Source organism: Onychomys torridus, chromosome 9 (genome assembly GCF_903995425.1).
Source record: "Onychomys torridus chromosome 9, mOncTor1.1, whole genome shotgun sequence".
NCBI classification, from domain to species: domain Eukaryota; kingdom Metazoa; phylum Chordata; class Mammalia; order Rodentia; family Cricetidae; genus Onychomys; species Onychomys torridus.
This window is the reverse complement of record NC_050451.1, coordinates 50082035-50096478: the sequence shown is the minus strand read 5'-3', so window position 1 is coordinate 50096478 and position 14444 is coordinate 50082035. Positions and strand designations below refer to the sequence as shown.

Below are 14444 nucleotides of genomic sequence, written 5' to 3'. Positions count from 1 at the left end.
GAATTGAACTCATGACCTCTGGAAGGGCAGTCAGTGTTCTCACCCACTGAACCATCTCTCTAGTGCCCGAAAACAATTTCTTTATCACTGCTTTCACTTACGGTTTTTTTAAATTTTCTTTATTTTTATTTTTTCACTTATGTTTTACTTCAGACAATTTCTGAACATTATTTTCTTTTGTTGTGGTTATAGCATAATGTTTTATTTCCACTGTTGTTTGTTTGTTTGGGTTTTTTGGTTTTTCGAGACAGGGTTTCTCTGTAACTTTGGAACCTGTCCTGGATCTTGCTCTGTAGTCCAGGCTGGCCTCGAACTCACAGAGATCCACCTGCCTCTGCCTCCTGAGTGCTGGGATTACAGGCATGCACCATCACTGCCCAGCTTCCACTGTTTTTTTCCCCCAATGCATTTTAAGCTCTTTGTGGTTTGCTATATTAGAGTTCTTATACTAGGGAAGTGTGTAGACTTTGTGTAGGGGAGGTGCTGTGAATGGAGAGAAGAAGAAAGGAACATATCTTGGGGTGTGATCTTGAATTAATGTAAAATACTTGGAATTTTATGATGTTCTCAGAAGCTCAGCATACTCCAAGTTAGACACTTAAAGCAACAGTGTTAGCTACACTTGACGTACTTGAATTTTAAATATTCAGAAGATAGTTTTAGTGGGAAAGCCCTTTTATAGACTTAATGACAATGCACTGGATTGAAATTGCAAACACTGCTGCTGGCAAGTTCTAATCTGTGATTATTGTGTAATGTATAAGAATCAAAAAACAGAGCCGTCAGTGGTGGTGCACGCCTTTAATCCCAGCACTTGGGAGGCAGAGCCAGGCGGATCTCTGAGTTCAAAGCCAGCCTGGTCTACAGAGCGAGATCCAGGGCAAGCATCAAAACTACACAGAGAAACCCTGTCTCAGGGGAAAAAAAAAAAAAAAAAAACATGCAGAGGGGAAAAAAAAGAATCAGAAAACAGTGATTGCTGACATTTGTTGAAAATGTTTTTGCTTATGTAATAAGCTCAAATTTTAAAGTCTAAACTCTTTTTTTCCTAGGTTTAACAATGATAAATGAAGACATTACTAAAACAGCCTGCTTAGTAGCTCAACAATTATTTTGTAAGTATTAGCTTCCAGCTTTCTCCTCAGTGACCTACCACCATTACTACAAAAACTGTTTGCTGTCATGTTTCCAATCATTTCTGTTTATTTTTCTATCTATACTAGAATAACTTAAATCTCTCCTTAGCTCTTTATTCATTGAAGTTTGATATTAATTTATTTTCGAACAAGAATGGCTTCATTGCCTTAGGCAATTTTACTAGTATGTGAAGTATTTATAGAAAGGCCCTGTTATCCCCAAGTCTGAGAATCACAATATTAATTCTCTAAAGTTTACAAATAAGTAAAGATCTTTTTTTAAGGCTTAAATATTTTTATTTTACGTGTTTGACTGCATGTGTATATGTGTACTATGCCTGGTGCAAATGGAGGCCAGAAGAGGGCATTGGATCCTTTGAAACTAGAATTGTAGGGTATTTGGTTGTGAGCCACCATATGGGTGCTGGGAACCCTGGTATCTACAAGAGCAAAAAGTACTCTTAACCAAGGACCCATTTCTCTAGCCCCAGTAATGGCATATTTTATTATTATCATCATTATTCTGGTTTATTGGTCTTACCGCTTTATAGCTTGAAAGTAGCCTCTTGAGAAATATTTTTTTGTTGTTGTTTTTGTTTTTGTTTTTGCATTGCTTTGAGACTTCTTTGTGAAAAGCTTTTTACATTTAGCTTTTGAAACTTCAGGAGATAGGGAAAACAGCAAAGGCAATCCCTTTTCTGACTGTGTACATACACACATTTGCACACATTAAAATTCTTCCTGACTCATTTTGAAAAGTTTATAAATTACAACAGAATAATTCTAACAGTTTAGCTAAAATTAATATATCTCTAGAAAAACTGGCATATTAAGTCATGTTAAAAGCACACAGATAACTATTTCTATGCAAGTATTCAAGACTCTAAAATTAACAAAAGATTCATTTCCATCTACTTGAGCTAATTTTGCATCTCTCAAAAAAAACCTCAGACTCACATTTTTGTTCCTAATGGTGCTAAGGGTAAAGTGACCCCATTAAGATGAAAGTTAGTGCTTCAGATTCTTCCCTTTCATCCTTTCACATGTGGCATTAGTAATGCAAGACCTGTGTATGTTAGATGATCAGCCATTCAACTCAAGTAGTGACAATAGGATTTTTAGGAGGAGGGAGGTACATAGGAGAGGTAAGATAAATAAATACTGTAAACTTTGTTTACTAGTAGCAAAATGCCACAGGTTTTTTTGTTTTTTGTTTTTTTTTTGTAAAACTTTTCCTTTCATATTTTTATCAGTGTGAAAATATTTGCAAATCCCTAAAGAATCCTATACAGCCTGGGCTTGGGTTCCTTACTTGATCCTTTGGAAGCCAGCTTCAGCCTCCCTTCAACTTAAGTTACTAAAACAGGTTTTCTAGTTGAACTGTACTCCTACTGTAGACTCCTACTGTGACCTACTCTACATGACATTGTGTGGTTTTGTGTGCCTGTGCCCACCTTTCTCTTTTAGTGTTGATTTAATACCATGGTTTCTTTTAACATAGTAATTTCTTTTAAGCTATTTCTTTATGGAGTGTGTGTAAGAGAAGGGGTTTTTGTTGATAGTGATGCTTTCTTTCTTTCTTTTTTTTTTTTTTTTTTTTAATTTCTGTTTTCTTGCAGTGCTAGAGATGGAACCCAGGGCCTTACAGGAACCTAGGCAAGCACTTTACCTCCCTACCTCTTTATCTGTGGAATATGGATGTCCTAGAAGTGGCATGATGATGTTAATGCTAGCTGCTGTCAGTTGAGTAATGGTAGTATTTTGCATTCATTTTTCCAAGTTGCATAAAGAGTTTTCTTTCCAGTTTAAAGTTCTAGTAGAAAGTTTTTGTTGCTTAAGAAATTCAAAAGTCATTGATCTTTTTTTCTCATTGCTTTTTCTTTTTGTAAATGCTTTTATTTCCCACATTGCATTTTTAGCTACCTAAACTTAAATTATCTATTTATATAATGCAAATTTAAAATGTATTATTTGAGGGGCTGGTGAGATCGCTTTGGTTAAGAGCACTTGCTGCTTTTCCAGAGGGCCCATGTTTGGTTCCCAGTGTACAGACTGAGATCCAGGGCAACCTAGAGAAACCCTGTCTTGAAGAACAAAAAACAAACAAAAAGAATATTACAACTATCTTTTTAATATGAAACAGCAGAAATACTAAAATATTGACCTAATAAGCAAAATATGAAGAAAATTTCACATTCAGTCCTGTCAGTATTGATAATCCTGTAATCTAATAATGACACAAACCAGTTACTTCCTAGTTCAGGAAACCTACTCAGTTTGACTACTCTCAGACACTATGCTTATAAAATAAAAAAGATAGAACTACTTCCCATGTAGAAAATATGTCAGGCTGGCAATAAAATAGCAGTGATACACAATCACAGTTTTAAAAGTATTGTCAGTTGTTGAATTAATAATATAAATGTCTGGGTTAATATATAGAGAGAAAGGAATATTTTCATTATTGGGGAAATTAGAACCAATGATATGGCAAGTGATGAAATTTTTGTTTTCAGTAAAAAATTAATTTTGTAATGATATATAATAGATGGACTAAAAACCTTGTTATTTTTAATTTATTTGTGATGTAAATTTCTTTGTACTACAAATTGCTGTTTGTCATGCCACTTAGGAGGAACTTTTACCTATCTTAAGTAGTTTCTTTAAAAGGAACTGTTTCTTAGAGTGTATGCCAAAAGTGAAAAAAAAAGATAGTTGCATATTTTGGAGTTGAATTAGTGGTGAAAGACAACAGATACTATCATAATTGAGGGTAGAAAAGGATGCCTTATATACCTACTGATTAGATGCCTCACTATTAACTTAGTAAGAAGTAAAATCTAGGTTCTAGAGGTTATATATTGCTTCATAATTCATGGGTATAGGAAAAATTCACAGTGTTCTCTAATTTTTTTTTTTTTTAGTTGTTGAAAAAGTATTAGTTTTGAGAATTAGAAAAGTTTTAACTCAATGCCAGATATTCTCTGTCCTCCAAGCCTTTAATATTTGATGTATAAGTATTTAACACAATGATTATTTTAAATCTTGACCTTTTTACTTGATGATATTTCTTTTTTTGTTGTTTTTGTTTTTGTTTGTTTTTTTCAAGACAGGTTTTCTCTGTGTAGCTTTGCACCTTTCCTGGAACTCACTCTGTAGCCCAGGCTGGCCTTGAACTCACAGAGATCCTCTTGCGTGTGCCGCCACCACCGCCGGCACTTGATGATACTTCTCCTCTCAACAAAATGGCCACCTTGAAATTTAAGTTTTAATGCAAAATTATGGGCTCTCTTTTTCCCACTCTGAACAACTTTTCAGCTTCTACAAAGTTTCAAATAATAGAATTTATTCATGAGGTTACTTTGGATATTAGAAAAGTTAAAATGGGAGCTGGAAGTGTAGCTTAGTTGGTAGAGTGCTCACCTAGAGCATGACACTGCGTACCAAGTAAACTGGGTATAGTTGTGCACACCTGTAATCCCAGCAGTAGGTTGAGGAGGGCAGGAGAAACAGAAATTAAGATCATCCTTGACACTTAGTGTAATTGAGGACAGCCTAAGTTACATGATACCTTGTCTGGAGGGAGGGAAATAGGGGCAGAAAAGAAAAGTTAAAAAAGATACACCACAGGTCTAGTTTTAGTGTTGTGTATGTTTCTTCCAAGTTCTTACTTAAAAACAACTTCATAGTATATAGAACCTTATTCTTAGGCCCTTGATCAGTGTCCCAAAACAGTTTTTACATCTTTTCTCAAGGCTGAATATACTCAGGTCTTTTCATGGATTCTTCTAGCATCAGTTGTGAACCATAAATATCATGGGTACTCTGCTTTGATCCTTCTCCATTTTATAGCAGCCCTTCAAAATCATTTGTAGAAGTAGAGCCAGTATAGTCAATGTGGCCAAGGTAAAAGATCTTTTCTAAATATGGTACTTTTAGAGCAGGCAACAACACTAACTCTTTGTCATTAACTGTGTTAGTGTAACATTTAATTTGTCAGAAGTGCAGACCTTACTGAGAATTTAGGTTGAACAGGCATTTAATGAACATCTAGTCACTACTAAATGTGCTCATATAAGTTTAAGGTATACAATTTAAATGAGGTAATCATTCGCCACATGTTACCCAAGAGGTACCAAAACAGGGTCAGTGTACTAGAATAACTTAGCCATGATAAAGACTCCTAAGAGAGAGAATGCCAGGGTTCTGCCCTCACAAGTCTGTATTCTGTCATTATGCTCTAAAACACTATGTTGTTTATTATATTAATATTTTTCTAAAAAGTCAAAAACTGACCCATTATTATTTAGGCAACATGCCTAAAATCTCTTAAATACATTGTGAAGTGCTATGCTTTATGGAAACAAGATGAATTAATATTAGAAGTCTTATAAGGTAAAGGAAGTAAATATTTTTAAACAAAAATATTAATGGAAAATAGAGTTGAAGGGGAAAATTGGACAATTTGTGGTTTGCTCTGTCTTTCTAAATTGTTGGGTTTTTTATTATGTATATGGTATTCTGCTGCATATATGCCTGCACACCAGAAGAGGGCACTAGATCTCATAGGTGGTTGTGAGCCACCATGTGGTTGCTAGGAATTAAACTCAAGACCTCTGGAAGAACAGCCAGTGCTCCTAACCTGAGCTATCTCCCCAGACCCTGCTGTTCTTTTTTCTTATAAAAAGAATATTAATTTGGGGTATTTAAAGATTCTCATATATTCATATGTACAGTTAAGTTGGCTTCTTTAAGCAGGACATTTAATTTACCTATTTTATCTTACCTTTCAGAATGACTTGGTTTTTCTTCTAAGAATGTAAGTAAAATGTTGAACTATATCAAAAACCAAAATAATTCGGAGTCCTTAGGCCAGAATATAAACCACTGCATTTGAAATTATAATCGTTGAATAAAAATAAAGAACAAAATCTTTTTTTCAGTAACTTTTACCTTTAACCTAATGTAATAATTTTTATGCCTTTTCTTTTAGCTGGCACACTTGAAAGCAAAGATTTAAGGACTTAAGGATAGTATGATATTTCAAGTGACCTAAGGTATAGGAATGGAGAAATTGCATGGGCCATACTGTGATTACTACCCAGCTAGTCCAGTTTGAATGGAAAATTTGGTATGAAATGAAATAGTAAAAATAGTTATTTGTCACGACATGGAGTAAGTTCCTCATTAAAGGGGAAAGACAGCCTTTTAATAGTGTTGGGGAAACTAGGTAATCACACAAAATAGAATGAAGTTGGATCTTACTACCATGCATAAAAATTCATTCCAAATAAGTCAAAGACTAAACAAAAAGTCTAAAATTAAAACTCCCTTAAGATAACTTAATGTTGTTGGCCAGTGGTGGCATATGCCTTTTATCTCAGAGGCATGAGGAGGCAGAAGTGGGCAGATCTCTGTGAGTTCAAGGCCAGTCTGATCTACTGAGTGAGTTCAGGGCTACACAGAGAGACCCTGTCTCTATAATGAGGGAATGAATGAATGAATGAATAGAAAAGAGCACCATCTCCCACAAGACGTACTTTAACCTCCATACATGGGTATAGTGGTGACATTCACACCCATACACAAATAAATGTAGTTTATACACACACACACACACACACACACACACACACACACACACACACACAGGAAACTGAGGCATAGAGAAATACGGTCCCCAGAGATGGTGTCTCATGCATGTAGTGCCACATTGTGGGGGCAAGGCTGAGGCAGTAGGTTTGCAAGTTTCAGGCCACCCTAGGTTACTGAATAGGATCCTGCTTCCAAAGAACAAATTGGGGCTGGGGATTTAGCTCAGTGATATAGCACTTGCCTAGCAAGTGCAAGGCCCTAGGTTCGGTCCTCAGCTCCAAATAAACAAAACAAAACAAAAACAAACAAACAAAAAATAAATTAACAAGAAAAATTCTATAAAGCTCCAAAATGAGAATAAACGTGGAGGCTGAAGAAAGTGCTTGCTGCCCAGAGAAAGGACCTGAGTTTTGATCCCCAGAATCCACATAAGCTAGATGCAGTAGCGCATGCTGGCATCAAACAAGGGAGAAGGGGAGGAGAGATTCCTGAGGTTATCTTCTGACTTCCACTTGTCTACAGGGTGCACATATACATACACCACAAATGACATTTAAAAAGAAGTAGCTTACACATTGAGAACATTTTCTACACTTGCGGAAGACCCAGCTTTCCTTCCCAACACACATCAGATGGCTCACAACCTCCTATAACTATAGTTCCAAAGGATTAGGTATCTTATTCTGACCTCAGGCTTTGCCCATACATAGCACATAAACAGACAAACAGGCACACATATGTAAATAAAGCTAGGGAATAATAAAGCGCTTATTATATAAGCAAGAAGACATCAATTCAGTCTCCAGCTCTAGGTAGAACATGATAAGTTGGTTATGGTAACATATGTCTTTACAGCCAGGAATTAGAAAATAAGGTTCTAGTACATGCTTTAGAATGAATCTTTTAAAATTGGCATAAGTGAAGCAACTCAAGTATAAATTCCTCTTGACATTAATTGTAGGATATGGCAAATTTAGGAGACAGGAAAGAAGTTAAATTCTTTTTTTCTTTTTTCTTTTTTTTTTTATAACTTATAAACTGTATGCCCATGGCAGGCTTCTTGCTAACTGTTCTTATATCTCAAATTAACCCATTTCTATTAATCTGTAAGTTGCCACATGACTCATGGCTTACCAGTATCTTAACATCTCATGGCGGTGGATGGCAGTGTCTCTCTGCCTCAGTCTTCCACTTCCCAGAATTCTCCTCTCTCCTGGTCCAGCCTATCCTTCCTGACTACTTGACAATCAGTGTTTTATTTATTAACCAATCAGAGCAACACATTTAACATACAGAACATCCCACAGCACTTCCCCCCCCCCTTTTTTTTAAGAAAAGGAAGGTTTTAACTTTCACATAGTAAAATTACATCAAAATTATCAAGCAAGAATTAGTTACATTATTTAGTTTATTTATAATATCTAGTCTATTTGTACTTGGCAACATTAAAGAAGATATCCTATCTATCCTATATTTGTGAGTCTAAGGTTTCATATCTAACTTATCTTTTATCATAACTAAGGAAAATTATATCTAGCTTCAACTACATCAAAGACCTCAGAAGGATATAATATTACCTGAGAAATGGGAGAAGGATGCAAGCAACTTTCGGGAGTCTTGCAAGGTAGACAGAGACAGCTGGAAGCCTGGACAGTCATCTAATGTTCCTTTGTAAACTTGGGACACCTGTCTTCAGCCCACAGGCCTAGAGTCTCTCAGTCACTTCTGTCAGTGTCCTGTAGAATGTCTGACAGTTTCCTCTGCGAAGCAGGAACCTGAAGGACCATTTTGCCAAGCAAAGTTCAGTGGTCACTTCTATGGGTCCTGCATGTCCAGTCGATCAAACAGTACAGGCAAGAACAGTTTCTTGCCCAAATGGCTATTTTTGCCAACGTGAAGATAAACTCCATATGGAGTGTCTTTGATGCCCATCCTTCTCTCTGAAGTATATTGGTGCTGCCAGGAGCAGACATTTCACTGTCCAGAAAGTCTAAAATTTTAAAAACATTTTAAATGTCATATTCTGTAGGTCTTTGAAGTATTTGAAGATTACCTATCTATCTGAAATATATCTATGTATATCTAGAAAGCTTAACATGACTATGTTTGGCTACCATAGAAGATTGATTGTTCCATTACAATTTAAATGAGTTGTATAAACGTAATACCTTAAACGAGTAAAAATACACATACAGTATAACAAAATTAACTTTAAATTTGTATCAATAAACTAAAATCTGTACCAATGTAAAACATTTCAAACAAGTTGTTGCTCTTTAAAAGTAGATTTATTAATCTACCTTTTCATCCTATCATATCTAAACTATCCCCTTTTCTTCTTTAGAAAGAGAATGCATTTATAATCAACCTGTTTTAAATAAAAATATTGGTTTTTCTCTGTCCCACACCAGAGGGCTCTTTTGATTTGGGACACACGAATCTCTTAACATTTTTTTAACATTTATTTGTTTGTTTGTTTATTTATTTGCAATATACTTGGGTTTAGAGAAGGAGTGAGCCAATTCCATCTCCAAAACCAGCTTGGTATATTTGGGAATTTGGGCATAGCTTTGCTTACTACTTCCTGCTGGAGGGGAGCGCTATATCTTATGGGGACACAAAGAAAATTATAGGATTATGGAGTAGTACATGAAGGTGTATCGTCTGAGCCAGTTGCCTTGAAATCATTCTGGATGTTGGATCATCTGGGCCATGGTGTCATTGGAGACCTTTCCAGGGATCTTGGCTGGTCAAACCTGATGTATCTTAATCTGGAACAAATCCATAGCCTCTTGCTTCCTCTGAAAACAAAAGCAGAGACTCCTTCCCAAAGCAACATATCATATCCTTACATCCAAATTTTGTAGTCAAGGTACCTTTAAGATATACATATTGGTTTAATTCACCTGCCTTTAAACTCAAATGTCTCTCTGTAGTTAAAAATCCCAAAGACAACACAATCCATATTCTGTGTGATATCCATCTTTACATGGCTTATTTTTTATACTACCTTTACTGTCTCTTTAAAAACGTTATTTTTTAAAACTATTTGTTTATATAACTGTATATAGCCCTTTTTTTCTCTTTTCCAAGCCTAAGTACATTTTTACACACATTGTAAAGCATTTATCTGAATTTGTCTTATTTTGTAACTATTGCTTTAAACTGCAGCATTTGTAAGACCAAAATGGCTGCTGTGCCTTTTGGCTCCGCCCACCTCAGCTTCCCAACATGTTTATCACCAGCTCTGGGAGCCATTAACTCTTAGAAACAGTGGGTGCATGCTTTTATCAAAGCAGCATGTAGCCCAGAATTTTTTTTTTTTTTTTTTTTAACTAGCAAAAACTATATCCAACACACACATAGTGCGCAGCTTGGAAACACTGTGTGTGACAAAGCATAGGTCAAGCTCGCATGCCCTCAGGGTGCTGCTAACTTGAGAGAGACAAGTAGGAAGCTGTTTTTAGCTCCATTTTAGAATCTTTTTTTCTTAGGTTTTAGGTGGAAACTCTTGCCAACCCGTTGGGCACCCTTTGTAGTTAGTTTTCCTGCCTGGCCCACAGTCAGGACAAATCTCTCTTACCTGCCAGTCTCACAGCCACTCAGACCCAATCAAATAAATACACAGAGACTTATATTACTTATAAACTGTATGACCATGGCAGGCTCCTTGCTAACTGTACTTATATCTTAAATTAACCCATTTCTATTAATCTATAAGTTGCCACATGGCTTGTGGCTTACCAGTATCTTAACTGAAAGTTAATTTCTTTGGACCAAGAGGTAGGAGGAATGGACAGTTGGTTTTTAATGAGTAAAGTACATCAGTTGGAGGTGAAAATTTTAATAGGGTTGACAGTGTTTGGAGTATGAATTACTTAATTCCACAAAACTGAAATCCTTAAAATGTATAAAGTGCTAAATTTTGTTACACATATTTGACTAGATTTTAAAAATAAAGGGCATTTCTTGCTATAATTTTTTTTTTATTTATAAAACATGAGCATGAATGAATACTCATATTCTGTTTCAAATTTGACTGTCTTGGCTTAAAAATAGATTTTACACGCAAAAGATGGACTTGACATTGGAATAATTATTTAATGTGTATATGTAATATACAGGGACAAAGAACAATATATGGAGGGAGGTTGATATGTGTGTGTTTGTAACAATGTCTCACATAACTCAGGATGCCCTCAGGCTTAGTATGTAGCCAAGAATGACCTTGGCATCTTGATCCACATTCATTTATCTCCCAAGTGTTGGGATTATAAGGATGAGTTACCATGTCTTAAGTCAATATATGGTTTTCAACAGTTAGATGTTGTCTTAAAATTTAGGTCATTCTAAATCTTTTCTAAAGAGAAACTATATTTTATACGATATTGTACCAACTATAGTGTAACAAATAGGATAGTAGTAACATAAAGTAAGGTGTTCAATAAAATATTTAAGTGAAAAATAGCCAAATATGTTTAAAATTTAACAAGATAGTAGGTTTGAGAAGAACCTAAAATTTCATGTAACTGATTGTGCTGATTACTTTGGCAACTTACAAAAAGACATCTAGAAAGGGGGAATCTCAGTTGAGGAACTGCCTTCATCAGGTTGTCCTGTGGACATGTCTAGTGAGCATTTTGATTAATGGTCGATGTTGGAGGGCTCAACCCCTGTGGGCAGCATCACCCCTGGGAAGATGGTTCTGGGTGGTATAAGAAAGAAAATAGTACAAGCCAGTATGTAGCATTCCTCTATGGCCTTTGGCTTCATTTCCTGCCTCCTGGTTCCTGATTTGAGTTCCTGCCCTTCATGATGGACATTAGATTGTAAGATGAAATAAACCCTTTCCTTCCCAAGTTTGTTTGTTTGTTTTGTTTTGTTTTTTCGAGATACGGTTTCTCTGTGTAGCTTTGTGCCTTTCCTGGAACTTGCTCTGTAGACCAGGCTGGCCTCGAACTCACAGAAATCTGCCTGCCTCTGCCTCCCGAGTGCTGGGATTATAGGCATGCACCACTGCTGCCGGGCCCCAGGTTATTTTTGATCATGGTGGTTTTCACAATGAAAAGCAAACTAAGACTGAAAAACTGATGTATGTGTTGATATATCTTAAGTAGATATTAAAAATTGTGTTAATACTTCAGGCAATAATAGCGAAATGGGCAAAACAATAATTGCTTGTACCCAAAATGATCTATATACATTTTAATAGTAGAGGAAATATAAAGTTTAATGGAATATGACTGCTTATAAATAATTAGAATGAATGGAATATGACTGTTTCCTATAAACAGAATAGAGATGAAAATGTCATGGTTTGTTTGTACAAATTTGTCCTATAATAGAAAACAGTGTGCCTTTAAAGAAATAGCCATTTTAATGAGAAACAAACAAATGGTCACTTAATGCTTGAGCTACAGGATTTCTGCTCTACATTCTTCTAGGAAACCAATTTGATATGTTATCCTAACACATGTTATTCTGGGTAATATATATTAAATGACACTGAATTTACAATAATCATTCCAAATGATGACAAATCTTGAGTGTTCCTGTATGGATTGTGGGTCTATAGAATATATTTTCAGAATACACACACACACACACACACACACACACACACACACACACAATTGAAATTATAACCATTTCATTTGTTACACATTCAAAAGTTTGGTTATTAATAAATCATTCTTATGAAGTTGGCACAGAAAAATTGCTTGCTTTCCTTGTTTTTATGATTACTATAAATTACAGCACTCACTGTATTAAGTACACAGTAGGCTTTTATTAAATTTATGATATGGACATAAATTTAATCTACTCAGAGCTTATAAAATTATGCACTTACCATTGTTATGTTTTTCAAACATGGATTTTATGTATTCTGTTTCTTCCTAAAAAGACTTTTTGTTTTTAAAAAATTACTATTTAGGTGCTATTGTGTTTTCAAAAACAAAAACCTTGGAGTAAAGTAGCAGCACATAATGGTTTGTGGATTTTGAAAAGTGCAGGCCATATTGTGCTGCCTCAAAATACAAGGGTCTGATCTTCTGAAGAAAACACGTGTTTTTATTCATAGCGCCTCTGATGGCAATGTCAGCAGTGCCTTAGCAGCACGTAAATATTGGCGTTAAGATTCTGAAATTATCTCCAGTATTAACTGTGCTGCTGAAGTAAGGTTGGCCATACTCTACAGCTGTAATTTAATGTCTATTGACGTTACTAGTGTGTTTTCAAGTTTTTCTGATTGCATTTTCTGTGTTAGTGATTTTGTTTAGTATATTTCTGTAATAATGTTAGTAATAAGCTTTCCACATGTATTGTATCTGTTAAAAACTGTGTAATTGGGAGATGGAAATGTAGCTCAGTTGGTAGAGTGCTTCTGTCTAGCATGCACAAAGCCAAGGGTTTCAGCCTCACCACTGCATACCAGGTGCACATCTGTAATCCCAGTATCAGGAAGTAGAAACAGGAGAAATAGAAATTTAAAGTCATCCTCAGCTACCAAGCAAGTCTAAGAACCTACATGAGAATCTGTCTCCCAAAAAAGAAGCATATAAATATTTCTTTGTCTATGTGAGGAATTGATTCTAGGACTTCTATGAATGCTCAGATTTGCAAATGATTAAGTGCCCTATGTTTAAAAAAAAAAAAAAAAGTATAATGTCTGCTTGTGACCATTGCATGTCCCCCATATACTTAAACCTATCTCTAATTGCTTTTAATGTATAATGCAAATTTATGTTATACAGATAAGTTGTATTATTTAGCCTATTCTTGTAATGACAAGAAAAAAACTGGACAAATGCAGCCCCCACCCCAAAATATTTTGTTTGGTTGGTTTCATGTTTTGAGACAGGGTCTTACTATGTAGACAAGACTGGCTTGGAGCTTATAGATATCCACCTGCCACTCAAATGTTTTGAATCTGTGTTTAGTTGAATCCACAGATGGAGCACTGACTGTAACTGTGATTTAATGATGTATTTTAATTGTTGAATGCCTTCATGAGTCTCTTAACTACAGTGATAGAGTATATACCTAATACAGACGAGCCTGGGATCTCACCCCATCATTTCCATTAAAAGTTTCTTGAAAGAATTTAGAAGCACCATAGAATTTATTTTATTTTTATATTCTATATGAATTTGAATTCAGATTATTACTTAAGATAGAAAAATAAATACAAGTTTTCCTCTTGAAGTTTTATTCATCTTAGATACTAAATATAAAATGTTACAGACTTTGAACAGAATTTATAAGATAATCTTTAATATAATGTGCCTAAATATTTCATTTAAATGAAGGAGGAAAAACATTAAAATATGTGTTGAAGCCAGGCGGATCTCCGTGAGTTCGAGGCCAACCTGGGCTACCACATGAGCTCCAGAAAAGGCGCAAAGCTACACAGAGAAACCCTGTCTCGAAAAACCAAAAAAAATAAAATAAAATGTGTTGAATCTAAGCTTTAAATGTAGGGAAATCCTTAGATGACCAACCAACCTTTCTATTGGGTAACTGAGGAAACAACGCAAAATTTAATTTACAACCGATGACATATTAGGATCTTAATCCTGTCTTCTAACTTTATAATAAAATGTTTTTCTTTTTTTTACTAAAATATTTTCTTAAATTCTTAGCAGAATTTTTTTTATAAGTCAAAGTATAAAGGGCTTCTGTAGCTTATTAATATTTAACTTCACGTTTAAG

The 14444-nt window shown here is 35.2% G+C and overlaps 1 long non-coding RNA gene across 2 annotated transcripts in view; it reads left to right on the top strand.

Moving 5' to 3' along the window:
* Positions 1–3108, top strand: part of LOC118590871 — a 47730-nt gene extending 44622 nt beyond the window's left edge. For both annotated transcript variants that reach the window (XR_004945864.1, XR_004945865.1), the window contains exons 3-4: positions 1053–1115; positions 2756–3108. This is a non-coding gene — a long non-coding RNA (uncharacterized LOC118590871). The remainder of the gene's footprint in view (positions 1–1052; positions 1116–2755) is intronic.
* The last annotated feature ends 11336 nt before the right edge of the window (positions 3109–14444 follow it).